The sequence below is a fragment of the Aedes albopictus genome, chromosome 3 (genome assembly GCF_035046485.1).
Source record: "Aedes albopictus strain Foshan chromosome 3, AalbF5, whole genome shotgun sequence".
Lineage (NCBI taxonomy): Eukaryota > Metazoa > Arthropoda > Insecta > Diptera > Culicidae > Aedes > Aedes albopictus.
In genome coordinates, this window is record NC_085138.1 from 227,658,457 (window position 1) to 227,680,332 (window position 21,876).

At 32.5% G+C, this 21,876-nt stretch overlaps 1 long non-coding RNA gene and 1 pseudogene across 1 annotated transcript; both read left to right on the plus strand.

Annotated features, from left to right (window-relative positions):
- The first annotated feature begins 1,540 nt into the window (after nt 1-1,540).
- Nucleotides 1,541-2,558, plus strand: LOC134289696 (uncharacterized). Its single transcript, XR_009998624.1, has 2 exons — nt 1,541-1,996; nt 2,058-2,558. It is a non-coding gene; the product is annotated as an uncharacterized LOC134289696 (long non-coding RNA).
- Nucleotides 2,559-11,656: 9,098 nt separating this feature from the next.
- LOC115257108 (nucleolar complex protein 4 homolog A-like) lies at nt 11,657-13,320 on the plus strand (annotated as a pseudogene).
- Nucleotides 13,321-21,876: the final 8,556 nt, after the last annotated feature.

A 21,876-nucleotide genomic window follows, 5' to 3' on the forward strand; every position in this document is an offset into this window, starting at 1 on the left:
ATCAATACATACAACATAAAAGTACTAGCTATGTAAAGCTTTTTTAGGGAAAAGAGTAAAAAAAAAACCCTAGAATTCAGAATGTCTTAAAGCTAATATCACAGATGTTGAGGGATGAGTGCTTCGATGAGCGGATTTGCTGACATCTCACAGGAGGTCCTGAAGGATCTGGTGGCCTGTTTGATGCTTGTTTCGATGGTGTCGACACCAGCCAACTTGTGGAGATCGTCGGTCGGGTACTTGGGGTTCAGGTTGTGAACCATCTTAAGCAGCTTGTTCTGTTTTACTTGCAGCCTTTTGCGGTGAGATTTGGCGCAGTTGCCCCAAACTGCCGATGCATAGGTGAACATTGGCCGGATGATGCACTTGACCACCAGTAACTTGTTTTTAACGTGCAGCTTCGACCGTCGATTCAGCTGGGAGTACAGCGCTTTGGTAAACCGATCAACCTTTCCGGCGACGTAATTCACGTGTTTGTCAAACTTCAGCTTCTTGTCAAACAGCACTCCAAGATACTTGACTTCATCGTCCCATGTAGTTGGCTGACCATTGACCGTGATCGACCTGCGGGGAAGGTGTCGAGCGGCACGCCTCCTCGTGAAGAAAATTGACTGAGTTTTCCCTGCATTCAGTTTGATTCGCCACTTCCGCTGGAATTCCCCGAGGTTGTTCATCGCCGCTTGGAGGTGAGTAACGACGATTTGCGGATCTTTGTCCGACACCAGGAAAGCCGTGTCATCCGCAAAGAATGCGTACAGTACTCCGTCTATCATCAGTACGTCAGAAGTGAGGACGTTGTAGAGAATCGGACTCAGGACTGATCCTTGGGGCACGCCAAAGGGGATGTTTTGGACGCTGGAATTTTCACCATTCACGGCAACCGTAAAAGTCCGATTTGAAAGGAACGATTGTACTATCTTGACCAGGTAGAGTTGAAGATTCGAGCGGAAGAGCTTGTATACGATGGCGTCTTGCCAGACGGAGTCGTAGGCTTTTTCCACGTCGAGAAGAACCATGCCAGTCGATTTGCCCGTTCGAAATCCGTGATTCACCTTTTGCGTGATGCGAGCAAGTTGGTGCACCGTTGAGTGTCCCGCTTTGAAGCCGAACTGCTCCGCTGGAACGACTTCTTCCGTCTCCAGGTGACGGTTTAAACGTGCGAGGATTACCCTTTCCAGAACTTTACTTAGGCTGCTTAGGAGACTTATCGGTCGGTAATTACCTGGATTGGTGATATCCTTAATTTAGGTATTTTCCCGCATAGAAAAAAACAACTTGACATATTGTTCCTACCATATACTTGTTTTTTGCCATGTTGTTAACGTTGAACTTTTCGTCATTGAAATCATCGTCATCATCAAACATTTGAAAGCAGTTTTTTCGTTCAAAACAAAAGTTTTTGCTATGAAAATATATTCACTGTACTCCACTTGAGGAATATAATGCAGAGAATATATTTACATGATCCTTGTTTTGATTTGCAGCGAGAAAACTGCTTTTTATTTTCCGAAAAATGATGACGAATGCTTGAGCCTTAACATATGTGTAAAAAGCGTCTTATTATCGAACATTAATAATGACCGTTATCAAAAATATATAGAACTCCTTTACAACCATTTCTCAAATTGTTGATGCATATCACATAGTTCATTTACAGTTGTTTGTGCTTCATAAGCAAGGTAGTTTTCAACTGTAAACACCAAGGAATAGTTACTCAACAATACCACATGGATTAACATTGTGACATAAAGCTCAATTATAACTGATTATTGTTCGTATCGAAAGCGAAGCAAACATGATGTCACGCACACATTCTAGAAAATTATTGTTCAATGCTAAGTGAATGATTCGTCATAATGTTGCACAAGCTTTGTGTGAGTATCGGCTTGAATATCGATAAACTCGGGTGAGAACTTGAGTGGAATTGAAAAGAAAAAAACAAAACAGTTGAGTCGGGAGGAGATTTCGGCAAATAATTATTATTTGAACTAGACCGGTGAGTAGTGAGATTATTTTCTATGAATATTCTATAATAATGGTAATATATATTTCTACAGATAACCAATGTTCACGGATGTTCTCATGGTGTCGACGATTGCCAATCGGAACAATTGGAAACATCATTCCAACGGCCGCCAGCAGGATCGGTTTAGTCAAGTCATCCGTGGAGGATAAATCCGGCAAATGCTATGGCCGTTGGTCGCACAGCTTATCAACGGCCAAATTAACAACATCCCCTCAGCTCCTTCCGGAGAAAGGTTCTCCACGAGTACCGATCACGCTAGGAGCTCTCGCAACAGCACGCGGCGCTGACCGGGGATACAAGTAAGAAAATGCTGAAACACCAGCTGGATTTCACCGACCGGTACAAACCGATGGATAACCAACTCAATAATGCATATGTTGCCACAGGATATGTGGTTTATGACTGCCGGAGGTCCCCTCGGAAACTTGATAGAGATGCAACGCCATCAATGTAAGTCTTGTTAAAAACTATTATAAAAAAATAGATTTTTCCAATAGGATAGGAATCAATAATACTGGGTGTACTACTGCAATTTTATTTGTTTTCTTATTTCGCTGTCAATAGAACAAATGAAAGAGAACCGTATTACATATTGTCATTGCAACTATAAACGAACAATATACCATAAGACCAGGAATCATGATGCCCATGTATGGTTCAACAATTTTACAACAATAAGTCTTGAAATTATCGCTGCAAAAAATGAACAATAAGTCAACACCTTGGCTTATTGTTTTGCGAAAATTTTGTTCGAGAAAAAAGCTGATTTTTTATTGTAACCTAACTTAACAGCCTATTCGTCATATTGTGAAACAGCCCATTACAATTTGCCAAGTGGTATACTACAATATACTAACTCTACCATTTGAAGTTAGGCTGGGTATTATGTCATATTGTTCGGGAATAGTAGCAAGTGGTTGCGGACAGCATATCAGATAGTATGCTTTTTGTTGCCAACTATGCGGGTTGTGCCGTTGCAGGTTTATCCCGACAGCCTTGGGGAAGGTTAATTTATTACGTCCATCGTTTTTCGGGATTTCTAAACTCCCTCCCCCTCTGTCACGCTATTTCCCTATACCTTATACACGTACCATAGACTAATTTCAAGACCTCGATGTACCAAAGAAAACGATCAAATTTTCGGTGACCAGTCCGGTACCTAATAAATCTGGAGCTCGATTTGAATAGGTCGTATGTGCTTTTGTCGATATAAAATTCGATCAGTTTATTTTAGTCATTGTAGCAATATGGCAGATATTTTGCAAATTTTTAATGATGGAACAGAAAGTCTGTTTTGTGAGGATTCTGCTGTATGTGTCAACTTTGCTCAATTTCAACGGTTTTCGCTATAATAAGCGAATCCAACTGATCGAATTTTTAATCGACAAAAGCACATACGACCTATTCAAATCGAGCTCCAGAAATATTCATAACCGTGTATTTTTTTCCGTGTAAATTGCCTTTTGTGTAAATTTTATTTAGCGTGTTACATTGATCTGACAGCTCTGACAGTAAGGGACTAAACATAAATTACGTAAAGTGAGTACCGAGGATTGTTCACAGTCTGCGAACTTGACTGCGGAAAAAATTGCGACCATGACGCCGCTGCACGTACTGTCACACTTTCCTAGAACCTCTCCCCTCCACCAAATATTGGATGTAATTTATGAACGTTCCCTTGGAGAAATGGGAGCTTGCACAGTGACGTCATCATTATCTTCTTTTCGTTCTCTCCTTTGCCGTCGACGAGGCCGTCGGTCCACATAGCGCTCTTGTGGTCCTTGCGCTCAAAAAAAAATGGGGATATGTGTTTCCAAATTGTTTTTTTTATGTTTTAATTTCTGTGTATTTTATCATTTTGAACCAATTGACACAACTTTTGGAATGTGGTGGTGATATAGGTATAGTACCTACCTGTTGAAAACAGGACGGAAACACCGCTCTTCCAGCAGGGCCAATAAAACACAGATTATTAAACCGCATGCTACAAAGCTAAAAACATTTTATTAACATAAAATAGTACATATAAAAGGACACTTACAACTTCGGTGATTTCTTTATACATGCATTCCGTCTCATGTTTTCACTACGCCTGAAATGATTGACAGTAATGAGTAGAACAAATCACACAACGAAGACACAAACAACTTTCATTAGGTGCACAGGGGTTCACATGTTGTATTATTACGTTATACTCCCCCCCCGTAACACTTCGTGCCAAATAGCAATGAAGTTTTACCCTTCTCGTCGTTTTGAACCGATGAGCTACGTGAGAATCCGTGGGCAACAGCAGCAAAGAAACAACCAAACTCATCCACATGGTGCTTTCTACAGAAACCTTTGGGACATGCGTATCGCGTCGTCCAGTTCCCACAGAGCGCATTATTATAATGAGACGAATATTTTTGCTGCTTTGTTCGCCGAACCCTACTCCGCTGCTAATCGAGGTTCTCGCCTACAGGAGGGCATCGTATCATGGCGATTGTTCCACTTGAGGTTGAATACAACTAGTAATCCGGAATGGTACACTTGTTAGAAAACATTTGGGACATGCATTAGCGATAGTCCGCAAAAGACCCTACGGTGCAAATCTGTTTGCATGTAAATCGGCCTGCTGCAGCTATCTTCGCGTCGTCCAGTTTTCAATGATAGCACCCAGTAGTTGTTCTTCAGCTTTACGAGAAAACCATTCTTCGCCTATCCTGAACTGCTGATTGAGGTTAGCATCGGTGTGATGGTAGTGAACTTTCGAAGTTCTTTGTAGTGTTGAAAACAGGACGGAAACACCGCTCTTCCAGCAGGGCCAATAAAACACAGATTATTAAACCGCATACTACAAAGCTAAAAACATTTTATTAACATAAAATAGTACATATAAAAGGACACTTACAACTTCGGTGATTTCTTTATACATGCATTCCGTCTCATGTTTTCACTACGCCTGAAATGATTGACAGTAATGAGTAGAACAAATCACACAAGGAAGACACAAACAACTTTCATTAGGTGCACAGGGGTTCACATGTTGTATTATTATTGTTGTATTGTTACGTGAGAAATGTTTTGAGAACCCCTGTGCATCGTCGTATTACCCTTTGTCTGTACATGTCACTTTTCAGATGTTTTCTGTTTTATCCTGTGCTGTCAATATGTGTAAAGCAATAACAATTCATCAAACCAAGCAACAGCACGGGTAAAACACCGAAGTTGTAAGTAGTTTTTAATATAGTGTTAATTGTACTAATAAGAATAATAAATTACAGCTTTACAGCATAGGCTAAATGCATAAACTGCGCGTTTTTCATTTACCTGGCTAAAAGAGCGGTGCCCGTAACTGCTGTTCGCAACACCTACCCGTGAACAACATTTCAAGTCATTTGGTTCAAAATTGACTGAGATATAGTGGAAAACAGACGAATATAGAAGCCACCGCCCAAGTGGCGTGATACCCTACACACCAAAAATCGATTGAGGGTTTCAGCCAAATTTTGCTGAATTTTGCCGAGCTGAAGGCTTCAGCAAAAAATTTGCTGAAATTCAGCAAATTTTGCTGATTTGTTCAGTAAACTCTAGATTGAGTTTAAATAAGGGCGAAAGTAACATGAGAGAGTTCTCTTCATCTACTCTCTCTTCTGCAAATTAAAGTGACAAGATGCAAATTCAATCGAACTTTTTTACACTTAGACGCTAGATTGCATCGCAACCTAGCGATTTATGACCATAAAATGCAACCATATTCGCATCTTGTCACTTTAATTTGAAGCAGAGAGAGTCGATGAAGAGAACTCTCTCATGTTACATACTTTCGCCCTTATTTAAACTCAATCTAAATAGAACTCTGCTGATCACCAGTAACGTTTTGCTGAAATTCAGCAAACTTTGCTGAAAGTTCAGCAAAAAAATTGCTGGACCCTTCAGCTCGGCAAAATTCAGCAAAATATTGCTGAAAGCGTTTAGTGTGTACTAAACGTTCAATCGTGACATCATCTTGCAAAACGAAATTGAACGAATCCCTTCCCAGCACGGAGGAAGTTAGGCGTTCGACAATGTTAGGCATTTGTTAGTTATGTTGCTCATCGAAAAGTTTTCGAGAGCACAAATCATAACCCCGAATTTATGCTGAATGTTCGATTTTTTCGCGCGTCATTGACAGTTGAGCAAATGGCAGTGGAAAAAAACTTTGTTAGTTGCGGCAGTTTAAAAATCGCGTTCGTCGGTCGAGAAAATGAGAAAAATTTGCGGTCTCAATTAGTTTAAACTCGTAGGAATCATTTAAGTCGTTCCGTCGTCCAACCAGTCAGTTCCTCGTCGCTGCTGCTGGCCAATAAGTTCGGTTCGTTCTCTTCGCACTGTCGCCGGAACCAGTCATCACCAAAACAGTGTCCGATTCCGTTAAGTTTGGCCTCATCGTGTCGGTGAGTCACTTTAATTCAATTTCAATTCAGTTTTAATTTAATGTAGATTTAATTTCAATTTAATTTTTTATTTAATTTTAATTAATTTTAATTTAATTTTAATTTAATTTTAATTTAATTTTAATTTAATTTTAATTTAATTTTAATTTAATTTTAATTTAATTTTAATTTAATTTTAATTTAATTTTAATTTAATTTTAATTTAATTTTAATTTAATTTTAATTTAATTTTAATTTAATTTTAATTTAATTTTAATTTAATTTTAATTTAATTTTAATTTAATTTTAATTTAATTTTAATTTAATTTTAATTTAATTTTAATTTAATTTTAATTTAATTTTAATTTAATTTTAATTTAATTTTAATTTAATTTTAATTTAATTTTAATTTAATTTTAATTTAATTTTAATTTAATTTTAATTTAATTTTAATTTAATTTTAATTTAATTTTAATTTAATTTTAATTTAATTTTAATTTAATTTTAATTTAATTTTAATTTAATTTTAATTTAATTTTAATTTAATTTTAATTTAATTTTAATTTAATTTTAATTTAATTTTAATTTAATTTTAATTTAATTTTAATTTAATTTTAATTTAATTTTAATTTAATTTTAATTTAATTTTAATTTAATTTTAATTTAATTTTAATTTAATTTTAATTTAATTTTAATTTAATTTTAATTTAATTTTAATTTAATTTTAATTTAATTTTAATTTAATTTTAATTTAATTTTAATTTAATTTTAATTTAATTTTAATTTAATTTTAATTTAATTTTAATTTAATTTTAATTTAATTTTAATTTAATTTTAATTTAATTTTAATTTAATTTTAATTTAATTTTAATTTAATTTTAATTTAATTTTAATTTAATTTTAATTTAATTTTAATTTAATTTTAATTTAATTTTAATTTAATTTTAATTTAATTTTAATTTAATTTTAATTTAATTTTAATTTAATTTTAATTTAATTTTAATTTAATTTTAATTTAATTTTAATTTAATTTTAATTTAATTTTAATTTAATTTTAATTTAATTTTAATTTAATTTTAATTTAATTTTAATTTAATTTCAATTTAATTTTAATTTAATTTTAATTATTTTTTAATTTAATTTTAATTTAATTTTAATTTAATTTTAATTTAATTTTAATTTAATTTTAATTTAATTTTAATTTAATTTTAATTTAATTTTAATTTAATTTTAATTTAATTTTAATTTAATTTTAATTTAATTTTAATTTAATTTTAATTTAATTTTAATTTAATTTTAATTTAATTTTAATTTAATTTTAATTTAATTTTAATTTAATTTTAATTTAATTTTAATTTAATTTTAATTTAATTTTAATTTAATTTTAATTTAATTTTAATTTAATTTTAATTTAATTTTAATTTAATTTTAATTTAATTTTAATTTAATTTTAATTTAATTTTAATTTAATTTTAATTTAATTTTAATTTAATTTTAATTTAATTTTAATTTAATTTTAATTTAATTTTAATTTAATTTTAATTTAATTTTAATTTAATTTTAATTTAATTTTAATTTAATTTTAATTTAATTTTAATTTAATTTTAATTTATTTTAATTTAATTTTAATTTAATTTTAATTTAATTTAAATTTAATTTTAATTTAATTTTAATTTAATTTTAATTTAATTTTAATTTAATTTTAATTTAATTTTAATTTAATTTTAATTTAATTTTAATTTAATTTTAATTTAATTTTAATTTAATTTTAATTTAATTTTAATTTAATTTTAATTTAATTTTAATTTAATTTTAATTTAATTTTAATTTAATTTTAATTTAATTTTAATTTAATTTTAATTTAATTTTAATTTAATTTTAATTTAATTTTAATTTAATTTTTAATTTAATTTTAATTTAATTTTAATTTAATTTTAATTTAATTTTAATTTAATTTTAATTTAATTTTAATTTAATTTTAATTTAATTTTAATTTAATTTTAATTTAATTTTAATTTAATTTTAATTTAATTTTAATTTAATTTTATTTGTTTGAAATTAAAGTTTAAAAACAAATAAAAATTAAATTTAAAATTAAATTTAAATTTGAAATTTAAATTTGAAATTAAAATTAAAATTAAAATTAAAATTAAAATTAAAATTAAAATTAAAATTAAAATTAAAATTAAAACTAAAATTAAAATTAAAATTAAAATTAAAATTAAAATTAAAATTAAAATTAAAATTAAAATTAAAATTAAAATTAAAATTAAAACTAAAATTAAAATTAAAATTAAAATTAAAATTAAAATTAAAATTAAAATTAAAATTAAAATTAAAATTAAAATTAAAATTAAAATTAAAATTAAAATTAAAATTAAAATTAAAATTAAAATTAAAATTAAAATTAAAATTAAAATTAAAATTAAAATTAAAATTAAAACTAAAATTAAAATTAAAATTAAAATTAAAATTAAAATTAAAATTAAAATTAAAATTAAAATTAAAATTAAAATTAAAATTAAAATTAAAATTAAAATTAAAATTAAAATTAAAATTAAAATTAAAATTAAAATTAAAATTAAAATTAAAATTAAAATTAAAATTAAAATTAAAATTAAAATTAAAATTAAAATTAAAATTAAAATTAAAATTAAAATTAAAATTAAAATTAAAATTAAAATTAAAATTAAAATTAAAATTAAAATTAAAATTAAAATTAAAATTAAAATTAAAATTAAAATTAAAATTAAAATTAAAATTAAAATTAAAATTAAAATTAAAATTAAAATTAAAATTAAAATTAAAATTAAAATTAAAATTAAAATTAAAATTAAAATTAAAATTAAAATTAAAATTAAAATTAAAATTAAAATTAAAATTAAAATTAAAATTAAAATTAAAATTAAAATTAAAATTAAAATTAAAATTAAAATTAAAATTAAAATTAAAATTAAAATTAAAATTAAAATTAAAATTAAAATTAAAATTAAAATTAAAATTAAAATTAAAATTAAAATTAAAATTAAAATTAAAATTAAAATTAAAATTAAAATTAAAATTAAAATTAAAATTAAAATTAAAATTAAAATTAAAATTAAAATTAAAATTAAAATTAAAATTAAAATTAAAATTAAAATTAAAATTAAAATTAAAATTAAAATTAAAATTAAAATTAAAATTAAAATTAAAATTAAAATTAAAATTAAAATTAAAATTAAAATTAAAATTAAAATTAAAATTAAAATTAAAATTAAAATTAAAATTAAAATTAAAATTAAAATTAAAATTAAAATTAAAATTAAAATTAAAATTAAAATTAAAATTAAAATTAAAATTAAAATTAAAATTAAAATTAAAATTAAAATTAAAATTAAAATTAAAATTAAAATTAAAATTAAAATTAAAATTAAAATTAAAATTAAAATTAAAATTAAAATTAAAATTAAAATTAAAATTAAAATTAAAATTAAAATTAAAATTAAAATTAAAATTAAAATTAAAATTAAAATTAAAATTAAAATTAAAATTAAAATTAAAATTAAAATTAAAATTAAAATTAAAATTAAAATTAAAATTAAAATTAAAATTAAAATTAAAATTAAAATTAAAATTAAAATTAAAATTAAAATTAAAATTAAAATTAAAATTAAAATTAAAATTAAAATTAAAATTAAAATTAAAATTAAAATTAAAATTAAAATTAAAATTAAAATTAAAATTAAAATTAAAATTAAAATTAAAATTAAAATTAAAATTAAAATTAAAATTAAAATTAAAATTAAAATTAAAATTAAAATTAAAATTAAAATTAAAATTAAAATTAAAATTAAAATTAAAATTAAAATTAAAATTAAAATTAAAATTAAAATTAAAATTAAAATTAAAATTAAAATTAAAATTAAAATTAAAATTAAAATTAAAATTAAAATTAAAATTAAAATTAAAATTAAAATTAAAATTAAAATTAAAATTAAAATTAAAATTAAAATTAAAATTAAAATTAAAATTAAAATTAAAATTAAAATTAAAATTAAAATTAAAATTAAAATTAAAATTAAAATTAAAATTAAAATTAAAATTAAAATTAAAATTAAAATTAAAATTAAAATTAAAATTAAAATTAAAATTAAAATTAAAATTAAAATTAAAATTAAAATTAAAATTAAAATTAAAATTAAAATTAAAATTAAAATTAAAATTAAAATTAAAATTAAAATTAAAATTAAAATTAAAATTAAAATTAAAATTAAAATTAAAATTAAAATTAAAATTAAAATTAAAATTAAAATTAAAATTAAAATTAAAATTAAAATTAAAATTAAAATTAAAATTAAAATTAAAATTAAAATTAAAATTAAAATTAAAATTGAAATTAAAATTAAAATTAAAATTAAAATTAAAATTAAAATTAAAATTGAAATTAAAATTAAAATTAAAATTAAAATTAAAATTAAAATTAAAATTAAAATTAAAATTGAAATTAAAATAAAATTAAAATTAAAATTAAAATTAAAATTAAAATTAAAATTGAAATTAAAATTAAAATTAAAATTAAAATTAAAATTAAAATTGATATTAAATTAAAATTAAAATTAAAATTATATAAAAATTTAAATTTAAATTTAAATTTAAATAAATTTAAATTGAAATAAAAAAAAAATAAAACAGGCTCCGAGTTTTTTTTTTAAATATGTTTCGTCCAGCTTCCATTCGAGGCAGAAGTGCGGTTGTAGTAGTGAACGCCGATAAAAGTTCACTACTTCAATCACACTTCTTGCTCGGATGACAGCTGGAATGAAAACAAGCAGCATAAAATCTATGCCTAACATTCGTCTAACAGCCCATACTAAAACATGTCTAACGTTAGTCTAATGTTAGACTAACAAACATGTTTCGAATTTGCAACATGTCTAACAAAAGTGTGTCATATCTGTCTAATTTTAGACTAACATTAGGCAAAAGTGAGACAAAAAGTTAGCCTAACATGCTGGCGGGCTCCCTTTTCTATGCCGCATTTCGTTGTGCCGCGCTGATCGTTTATTTCGATTAGCAGTCATTTGACGCTTTTATATAGTGGTGTTAGTGATAAAATATTGTTTTGAAAGCTGTGCCGTTTCAGTTGGAAATTTGAATTTTGTTTACGGTCGTCGTTGTCGTCTCGTCGTCGTCGTCAGAACAGGAAAATTAATAAAATAATTAATATTTTCAGCAGTGTTTCAATAGTTCGCGAAGAATGTCGTCTGCCCATTCCAGCCAAAAACAGTCATCCAGCAGTATGGCCATCTCTCGTTAGCTAAAGAGGAAAGCTCCCGGATATCGTCGCGTTTTTTTGAAGAGCATTAAAATCAATAAAAAGTGCCGTATCCCTGCTGGCGGTAGATTCTATTTTCTGCAAGCTGCTGAAACAAAATGTGATACGGCCATTGAAACTATGGAAGCTATAGCCAATAAATCATCCGGATTGTCCCACAAGCAAAGGCAAGCCCAGTACAAACAGTCGTTAGCTGAATTCAGTACCATACCGGAGTCGTTCGGAGGCAGCGGGAGTTTCGCAAACATTGGTCGCGGAAATGAAACACAGCCTATTCCGTTCACTTCCCGCTGTCCAAGCTGAGACAAGTGCTTCAAGCGATGCTGTCCTATGATCCGCTAAATATTCGCCTTATGAATCGTTTTTTGGAATATTCGGCCCACGGACGGGATTTACTTCTGCTAGAAAATTGTGACATCGATGGCACCCAAGGAATTCTGCCCGGAAACGGTTTTCATGCTGAATTATTAGGAAGCTTGTGGTAAAAAAGGTTCATCTGCAATCAGATGCAGCTGGACAACTCCTAAATCCAATCCGGAAACATCAACTAAATCTGGTCCTGCGAAACCATTCATCGGCAGCTATTAATGCTTCTGCTGGAGAAGGTTTCATCTGGTTAAACCAGTTCTGCTGACCGACTACCTCGTGGATTCGCTGGACGTTAGCGGTGCCATCAGCCTCCTTGTCATGCAGGACATTTTTGTCCTCATCCAGCAACATATTTTTTTCCCATCTGGGAATCAACGAGATATTGTTCTCAATGCTCAAACCGTAAATCTTTCCCACCAAGTTCAAGGCCCCCTACTATCTGGTGGCATTTTTCTCAATTTCGCCTGGTCCTGATTGTCCCTCCACAGAATATCGTCGTCATTCCGGGATTCATCGGTCGTCATACTGCGGCATCTGGCGCTGAAACGATTGATTTACCATCCAAGTTCTCATGACCTGAACGACATGGACGAGCGGGAGCGGGATCCGATCAAGTCAAACACCTTGGACAGCACTGCAGTCGCATTTGCTGCCCTCGGTTGCAGTGGCTGCCAAATTTATCTTTAATCCGATTCCCAGCGCCGAGTGGAATCTGGCGTCCGTGTTGGAAATCAACGAGAGTGACATTTTTGACAAGGAGATCGCGAGAAAGTCCATAGAAGACGCCACAAACTGAAGGCGGCGTTTGTACACTGCGGTAGCGAAAATATGTCCTAATTTTGAAAAATATTCTGAGATCGCTTGGGGACACAATTTTAAAATCATGTAAGTTGGTCGGTTTTTTCTTCTCATTTTATGAAAATATATTCATCTGCCTAGGCTTTAGTCAGTTTACGATTAAAGATATGTACTACCATATTATTTTGTATCACATACAAACACTAATGCGAAACTTTTCGTTGCATAATTGAATCTCGGTTAGATTTTGTCAACTAACAAATCTGTGTATTGTATAGGTATGTTGCAACAAGTAAGTAGCTTAGCATATTATATTATTATAGCAGTTTATGACAATGGAAACAGCACCTGAGCAAATTTGAAGCTAAGGTGTCACTATATTTCATTTCAGACTCGATATGACCTCGGTGTTCTAGTTCATAAGTTGATGTCACCTGAGCATATTTGAAGCTAAGGTTGACCCAGATTTCATTTCAGACTCGATATGACCTCGTTGTTCTCGTTCATGAGTTGATGTCTCCTGAGCATATTTGAAGCTAAGGTGTAACCAGATTTCATTTCAGACTCGATATGACCTCGGTGTACTCGTTCATGAGTTGATGTCTCCTGAGCATATTTGAAGCTAAGGTTGACCCAGATTTCATTTCAGACTCGATATGACCTCGGTATTCTAGTTCATAAGTTGATGTCACCTGAGCATATTTGAAGCTAAGGTTGACCCAGATTTCATTTCAGACTCGATATGACCTCGGTATTCTAGTTCATAAGTTGATGTCACCTGAGCATATTTGAAGCTAAGGTTGACCCAGATTTCATTTCAGACTCGATATGACCTCGGTGTTCTCGTTCATGAGTTGATGTCACCTGAGCATATTTGAAGCTAAGGTTGACCCAGATTTCATTTCAGACTCGATATGACCTCGGTGTTCTCGTTCATGAGTTGATGTCTCCTGAGCATATTTGAAGCTAAGGTGTAACCAGATTTCATTTCAGACTCGATATGACCTCGGTGTACTCGTTCATGAGTTGATGTCTCCTGAGCATATTTGAAGCTAAGGTGTAACCAGATTTCATTTCAGACTCGATATGACCTCGGTGTACTCGTTCATGAGTTGATGTCTCCTGAGCATATTTGAAGCTAAGGTTGACCCAGATTTCATTTCAGACTCGATATGACCTCGGTATTCTAGTTCATAAGTTGATGTCACCTGAGCATATTTGAAGCTAAGGTTGACCCAGATTTCATTTCAGACTCGATATGACCTCGGTATTCTAGTTCATAAGTTGATGTCACCTGAGCATATTTGAAGCTAAGGTTGACCCAGATTTCATTTCAGACTCGATATGACCTCGGTGTTCTCGTTCATGAGTTGATGTCTCCTGAGCATATTTGAAGCTAAGGTGTAACCAGATTTCATTTCAGACTCGATATGACCTCGGTGTACTCGTTCATGAGTTGATGTCTCCTGAGCATATTTGAAGCTAAGGTGTAACCAGATTTCATTTCAGACTCGATATGACCTCGGTGTTCTAGTTCATAAGTTGATGTCACCTGAGCATATTTGAAGCTAAGGTTGACCCAGATTTCATTTCAGACTCGATATGACCTCGGTATTCTAGTTCATAAGTTGATGTCACCTGAGCATATTTGAAGCTAAGGTTGACCCAGATTTCATTTCAGACTCGATATGACCTCGGTGTTCTCGTTCATGAGTTGATGTCACCTGAGCATATTTGAAGCTAAGGTGTAACCAGATTTCATTTCAGACTCGATATGACCTCGGTGTTCTCGTTCATGAGTTGATGTCTCCTGAGCATATTTGAAGCTAAGGTGTAACCAGATTTCATTTCAGACTCGATATGACCTCGGTGTTCTCGTTCATAAGTTGATGTCTCCTGAGCATATTTGAAGCTAAGGTTGACCCAGATTTCATTTCAGACTCGATATGACCTCGGTGTTCTCGTTCATGAGTTGATGTCACCTGAGCATATTTGAAGCTAAGGTGTAACCAGATTTCATTTCAGACTCGATATGACCTCGGTGTACTCGTTCATAAGTTGATGTCACCTGAGCATATTTGAAGCTAAGGTGTAACCAGATTTCATTTCAGACTCGATATGACCTCGGTGTTCTCGTTCATGAGTTGATGTCTCCTGAGCATATTTGAAGCTAAGGTGTCACTATATTTCATTTCAGACTCGATATGACCTCGGTGTTCTCGTTCATAAGTTGATGTCACCTGAGCATATTTGAAGCTAAGGTGTAACCAGATTTCATTTCAGACTCGATATGACCTCGGTGTTCTCGTTCATGAGTTGATGTCTCCTGAGCATATTTGAAGCTAAGGTGTCACTATATTTCATTTCAGACTCGATATGACCTCGGTGTTCTAGTTCATAAGTTGATGTCACCTGAGCATATTTGAAGCTAAGGTTGACCCAGATTTCATTTCAGACTCGATATGACCTCGTTGTTCTCGTTCATGAGTTGATGTCTCCTGAGCATATTTGAAGCTAAGGTGTAACCAGATTTCATTTCAGACTCGATATGACCTCGGTGTACTCGTTCATGAGTTGATGTCTCCTGAGCATATTTGAAGCTAAGGTTGACCCAGATTTCATTTCAGACTCGATATGACCTCGGTATTCTAGTTCATAAGTTGATGTCACCTGAGCATATTTGAAGCTAAGGTTGACCCAGATTTCATTTCAGACTCGATATGACCTCGGTATTCTAGTTCATAAGTTGATGTCACCTGAGCATATTTGAAGCTAAGGTTGACCCAGATTTCATTTCAGACTCGATATGACCTCGGTGTTCTCGTTCATGAGTTGATGTCTCCTGAGCATATTTGAAGCTAAGGTGTAACCAGATTTCATTTCAGACTCGATATGACCTCGGTGTACTCGTTCATGAGTTGATGTCTCCTGAGCATATTTGAAGCTAAGGTTGACCCAGATTTCATTTCAGACTCGATATGACCTCGGTATTCTAGTTCATAAGTTGATGTCACCTGAGCATATTTGAAGCTAAGGTTGACCCAGATTTCATTTCAGACTCGATATGACCTCGGTATTCTAGTTCATAAGTTGATGTCACCTGAGCATATTTGAAGCTAAGGTTGACCCAGATTTCATTTCAGACTCGATATGACCTCGGTGTTCTCGTTCATGAGTTGATGTCACCTGAGCATATTTGAAGCTAAGGTTGACCCAGATTTCATTTCAGACTCGATATGACCTCGGTGTTCTCGTTCATGAGTTGATGTCTCCTGAGCATATTTGAAGCTAAGGTGTAACCAGATTTCATTTCAGACTCGATATGACCTCGGTGTACTCGTTCATGAGTTGATGTCTCCTGAGCATATTTGAAGCTAAGGTGTAACCAGATTTCATTTCAGACTCGATATGACCTCGGTGTACTCGTTCATGAGTTGATGTCTCCTGAGCATATTTGAAGCTAAGATTGACCCAGATTTCATTTCAGACTCGATATGACCTCGGTATTCTAGTTCATAAGTTGATGTCACCTGAGCATATTTGAAGCTAAGGTTGACCCAGATTTCATTTCAGACTCGATATGACCTCGGTATTCTAGTTCATAAGTTGATGTCACCTGAGCATATTTGAAGCTAAGGTTGACCCAGATTTCATTTCAGACTCGATATGACCTCGGTGTTCTCGTTCATGAGTTGATGTCTCCTGAGCATATTTGAAGCTAAGGTGTAACCAGATTTCATTTCAGACTCGATATGACCTCGGTGTACTCGTTCATGAGTTGATGTCTCCTGAGCATATTTGAAGCTAAGGTGTAACCAGATTTCATTTCAGACTCGATATGACCTCGGTGTTCTAGTTCATAAGTTGATGTCACCTGAGCATATTTGAAGCTAAGGTTGACCCAGATTTCATTTCAGACTCGATATGACCTCGGTATTCTAGTTCATAAGTTGATGTCACCTGAGCATATTTGAAGCTAAGGTTGACCCAGATTTCATTTCAGACTCGATATGACCTCGGTGTTCTCGTTCATGAGTTGATGTCACCTGAGCATATTTGAAGCTAAGGTGTAACCAGATTTCATTTCAGACTCGATATGACCTCGGTGTTCTCGTTCATGAGTTGATGTCTCCTGAGCATATTTGAAGCTAAGGTGTAACCAGATTTCATTTCAGACTCGATATGACCTCGGTGTTCTCGTTCATAAGTTGATGTCTCCTGAGCATATTTGAAGCTAAGGTTGACCCAGATTTCATTTCAGACTCGATATGACCTCGGTGTTCTCGTTCATGAGTTGATGTCACCTGAGCATATTTGAAGCTAAGGTGTAACCAGATTTCATTTCAGACTCGATATGACCTCGGTGTACTCGTTCATAAGTTGATGTCACCTGAGCATATTTGAAGCTAAGGTGTAACCAGATTTCATTTCAGACTCGATATGACCTCGGTGTTCTCGTTCATGAGTTGATGTCTCCTGAGCATATTTGAAGCTAAGGTGTCACTATATTTCATTTCAGACTCGATATGACCTCGGTGTTCTCGTTCATAAGTTGATGTCACCTGAGCATATTTGAAGCTAAGGTGTAACCAGATTTCATTTCAGACTCGATATGACCTCGGTGTACTCGTTCATAAGTTGATGTCACCTGAGCATATTTGAAGCTAAGGTGTAACCAGATTTCATTTCAGACTCGATATGACCTCGGTGTTCTCGTTCATGAGTTGATGTCTCCTGAGCATATTTGAAGCTAAGGTGTCACTATATTTCATTTCAGACTCGATATGACCTCGGTGTTCTCGTTCATAAGTTGATGTCTCCTGAGCATATTTGAAGCTAAGGTGTAACCAGATTTCATTTCAGACTCGATATGACCTTGTTGTTCTCGTTCATAAGTTGATGTCACCTGAGCATATTTGAAGCTAAGGTTGACCCAGATTTCATTTCAGACTCGATATGACCTCGGTGTTCTCGTTCATGAGTTGATGTCACCTGAGCATATTTGAAGCTAAGGTGTAACCAGATTTCATTTCAGACTCGATATGACCTCGGTGTACTCGTTCATAAGTTGATGTCACCTGAGCATATTTGAAGCTAAGGTGTAACCAGATTTCATTTCAGACTCGATATGACCTCGGTGTTCTCGTTCATAAGTTGATGTCACCTGAGCATATTTGAAGCTAAGGTGTAACCAGATTTCATTTCAGAATCGATATGACCTCGGTGTTCTCGTTCATGAGTTGATGTCTCCTGAGCATATTTGAAGCTAAGGTGTAACCAGATTTCATTTCAGACTCGATATGACCTCGGTGTTCTCGTTCATAAGTTGATGTCTCCTGAGCATATTTGAAGCTAAGGTTGACCCAGATTTCATTTCAGACTCGATATGACCTCGGTGTTCTCGTTCATGAGTTGATGTCACCTGAGCATATTTGAAGCTAAGGTGTAACCAGATTTCATTTCAGACTCGATATGACCTCGGTGTACTCGTTCATAAGTTGATGTCACCTGAGCATATTTGAAGCTAAGGTGTAACCAGATTTCATTTCAGACTCGATATGACCTCGGTGTTCTCGTTCATGAGTTGATGTCTCCTGAGCATATTTGAAGCTAAGGTGTCACTATATTTCATTTCAGACTCGATATGACCTCGGTGTTCTCGTTCATAAGTTGATGTCACCTGAGCATATTTGAAGCTAAGGTGTAACCAGATTTCATTTCAGACTCGATATGACCTCGGTGTTCTCGTTCATGAGTTGATGTCTCCTGAGCATATTTGAAGCTAAGGTGTCACTATATTTCATTTCAGACTCGATATGACCTCGGTGTTCTAGTTCATAAGTTGATGTCACCTGAGCATATTTGAAGCTAAGGTTGACCCAGATTTCATTTCAGACTCGATATGACCTCGTTGTTCTCGTTCATGAGTTGATGTCTCCTGAGCATATTTGAAGCTAAGGTGTAACCAGATTTCATTTCAGACTCGATATGACCTCGGTGTACTCGTTCATGAGTTGATGTCTCCTGAGCATATTTGAAGCTAAGGTTGACCCAGATTTCATTTCAGACTCGATATGACCTCGGTATTCTAGTTCATAAGTTGATGTCACCTGAGCATATTTGAAGCTAAGGTTGACCCAGATTTCATTTCAGACTCGATATGACCTCGGTATTCTAGTTCATAAGTTGATGTCACCTGAGCATATTTGAAGCTAAGGTTGACCCAGATTTCATTTCAGACTCGATATGACCTCGGTGTTCTCGTTCATGAGTTGATGTCTCCTGAGCATATTTGAAGCTAAGGTGTAACCAGATTTCATTTCAGACTCGATATGACCTCGGTGTACTCGTTCATGAGTTGATGTCTCCTGAGCATATTTGAAGCTAAGGTTGACCCAGATTTCATTTCAGACTCGATATGACCTCGGTATTCTAGTTCATAAGTTGATGTCACCTGAGCATATTTGAAGCTAAGGTTGACCCAGATTTCATTTCAGACTCGATATGACCTCGGTATTCTAGTTCATAAGTTGATGTCACCTGAGCATATTTGAAGCTAAGGTTGACCCAGATTTCATTTCAGACTCGATATGACCTCGGTGTTCTCGTTCATGAGTTGATGTCACCTGAGCATATTTGAAGCTAAGGTTGACCCAGATTTCATTTCAGACTCGATATGACCTCGGTGTTCTCGTTCATGAGTTGATGTCTCCTGAGCATATTTGAAGCTAAGGTGTAACCAGATTTCATTTCAGACTCGATATGACCTCGGTGTACTCGTTCATGAGTTGATGTCTCCTGAGCATATTTGAAGCTAAGGTGTAACCAGATTTCATTTCAGACTCGATATGACCTCGGTGTACTCGTTCATGAGTTGATGTCTCCTGAGCATATTTGAAGCTAAGGTTGACCCAGATTTCATTTCAGACTCGATATGACCTCGGTATTCTAGTTCATAAGTTGATGTCACCTGAGCATATTTGAAGCTAAGGTTGACCCAGATTTCATTTCAGACTCGATATGACCTCGGTATTCTAGTTCATAAGTTGATGTCACCTGAGCATATTTGAAGCTAAGGTTGACCCAGATTTCATTTCAGACTCGATATGACCTCGGTGTTCTCGTTCATGAGTTGATGTCTCCTGAGCATATTTGAAGCTAAGGTGTAACCAGATTTCATTTCAGACTCGATATGACCTCGGTGTACTCGTTCATGAGTTGATGTCTCCTGAGCATATTTGAAGCTAAGGTGTAACCAGATTTCATTTCAGACTCGATATGACCTCGGTGTTCTAGTTCATAAGTTGATGTCACCTGAGCATATTTGAAGCTAAGGTTGACCCAGATTTCATTTCAGACTCGATATGACCTCGGTATTCTAGTTCATAAGTTGATGTCACCTGAGCATATTTGAAGCTAAGGTTGACCCAGATTTCATTTCAGACTCGATATGACCTCGGTGTTCTCGTTCATGAGTTGATGTCACCTGAGCATATTTGAAGCTAAGGTGTAACCAGATTTCATTTCAGACTCGATATGACCTCGGTGTTCTCGTTCATGAGTTGATGTCTCCTGAGCATATTTGAAGCTAAGGTGTAACCAGATTTCATTTCAGACTCGATATGACCTCGGTGTTCTCGTTCATAAGTTGATGTCTCCTGAGCATATTTGAAGCTAAGGTTGACCCAGATTTCATTTCAGACTCGATATGACCTCGGTGTTCTCGTTCATGAGTTGATGTCACCTGAGCATATTTGAAGCTAAGGTGTAACCAGATTTCATTTCAGACTCGATATGACCTCGGTGTACTCGTTCATAAGTTGATGTCACCTGAGCATATTTGAAGCTAAGGTGTAACCAGATTTCATTTCAGACTCGATATGACCTCGGTGTTCTCGTTCATGAGTTGATGTCTCCTGAGCATATTTGAAGCTAAGGTGTCACTATATTTCATTTCAGACTCGATATGACCTCGGTGTTCTCGTTCATAAGTTGATGTCACCTGAGCATATTTGAAGCTAAGGTGTAACCAGATTTCATTTCAGACTCGATATGACCTCGGTGTACTCGTTCATAAGTTGATGTCACCTGAGCATATTTGAAGCTAAGGTGTAACCAGATTTCATTTCAGACTCGATATGACCTCGGTGTTCTCGTTCATGAGTTGATGTCTCCTGAGCATATTTGAAGCTAAGGTGTCACTATATTTCATTTCAGACTCGATATGACCTCGGTGTTCTCGTTCATAAGTTGATGTCTCCTGAGCATATTTGAAGCTAAGGTGTAACCAGATTTCATTTCAGACTCGATATGACCTTGTTGTTCTCGTTCATAAGTTGATGTCACCTGAGCATATTTGAAGCTAAGGTTGACCCAGATTTCATTTCAGACTCGATATGACCTCGGTGTTCTCGTTCATGAGTTGATGTCACCTGAGCATATTTGAAGCTAAGGTGTAACCAGATTTCATTTCAGACTCGATATGACCTCGGTGTACTCGTTCATAAGTTGATGTCACCTGAGCATATTTGAAGCTAAGGTGTAACCAGATTTCATTTCAGACTCGATATGACCTCGGTGTTCTCGTTCATAAGTTGATGTCACCTGAGCATATTTGAAGCTAAGGTGTAACCAGATTTCATTTCAGAATCGATATGACCTCGGTGTTCTCGTTCATGAGTTGATGTCACATGAGCATATTTGAAGCTAAGGTTGACCCAGATTTCATTTCAGACTCGATATGACCTCGGTGTTCTCGTTCATGAGTTGATGTCACCTGAGCATATTTGAAGCTAAGGTGTCACTATATTTCAATTCAGACTCGATTTGACCTCGTTGTTCTCGTTCATAAGTTGATGTCACCTGAGCATATTTGAAGCTAAGGTGTAACCAGATTTCATTTCAGACTCGATATGACCTCGGTGTTCTCGTTCATGAGTTGATGTCACCTGAGCATATTTGAAGCTAAGGTGTAA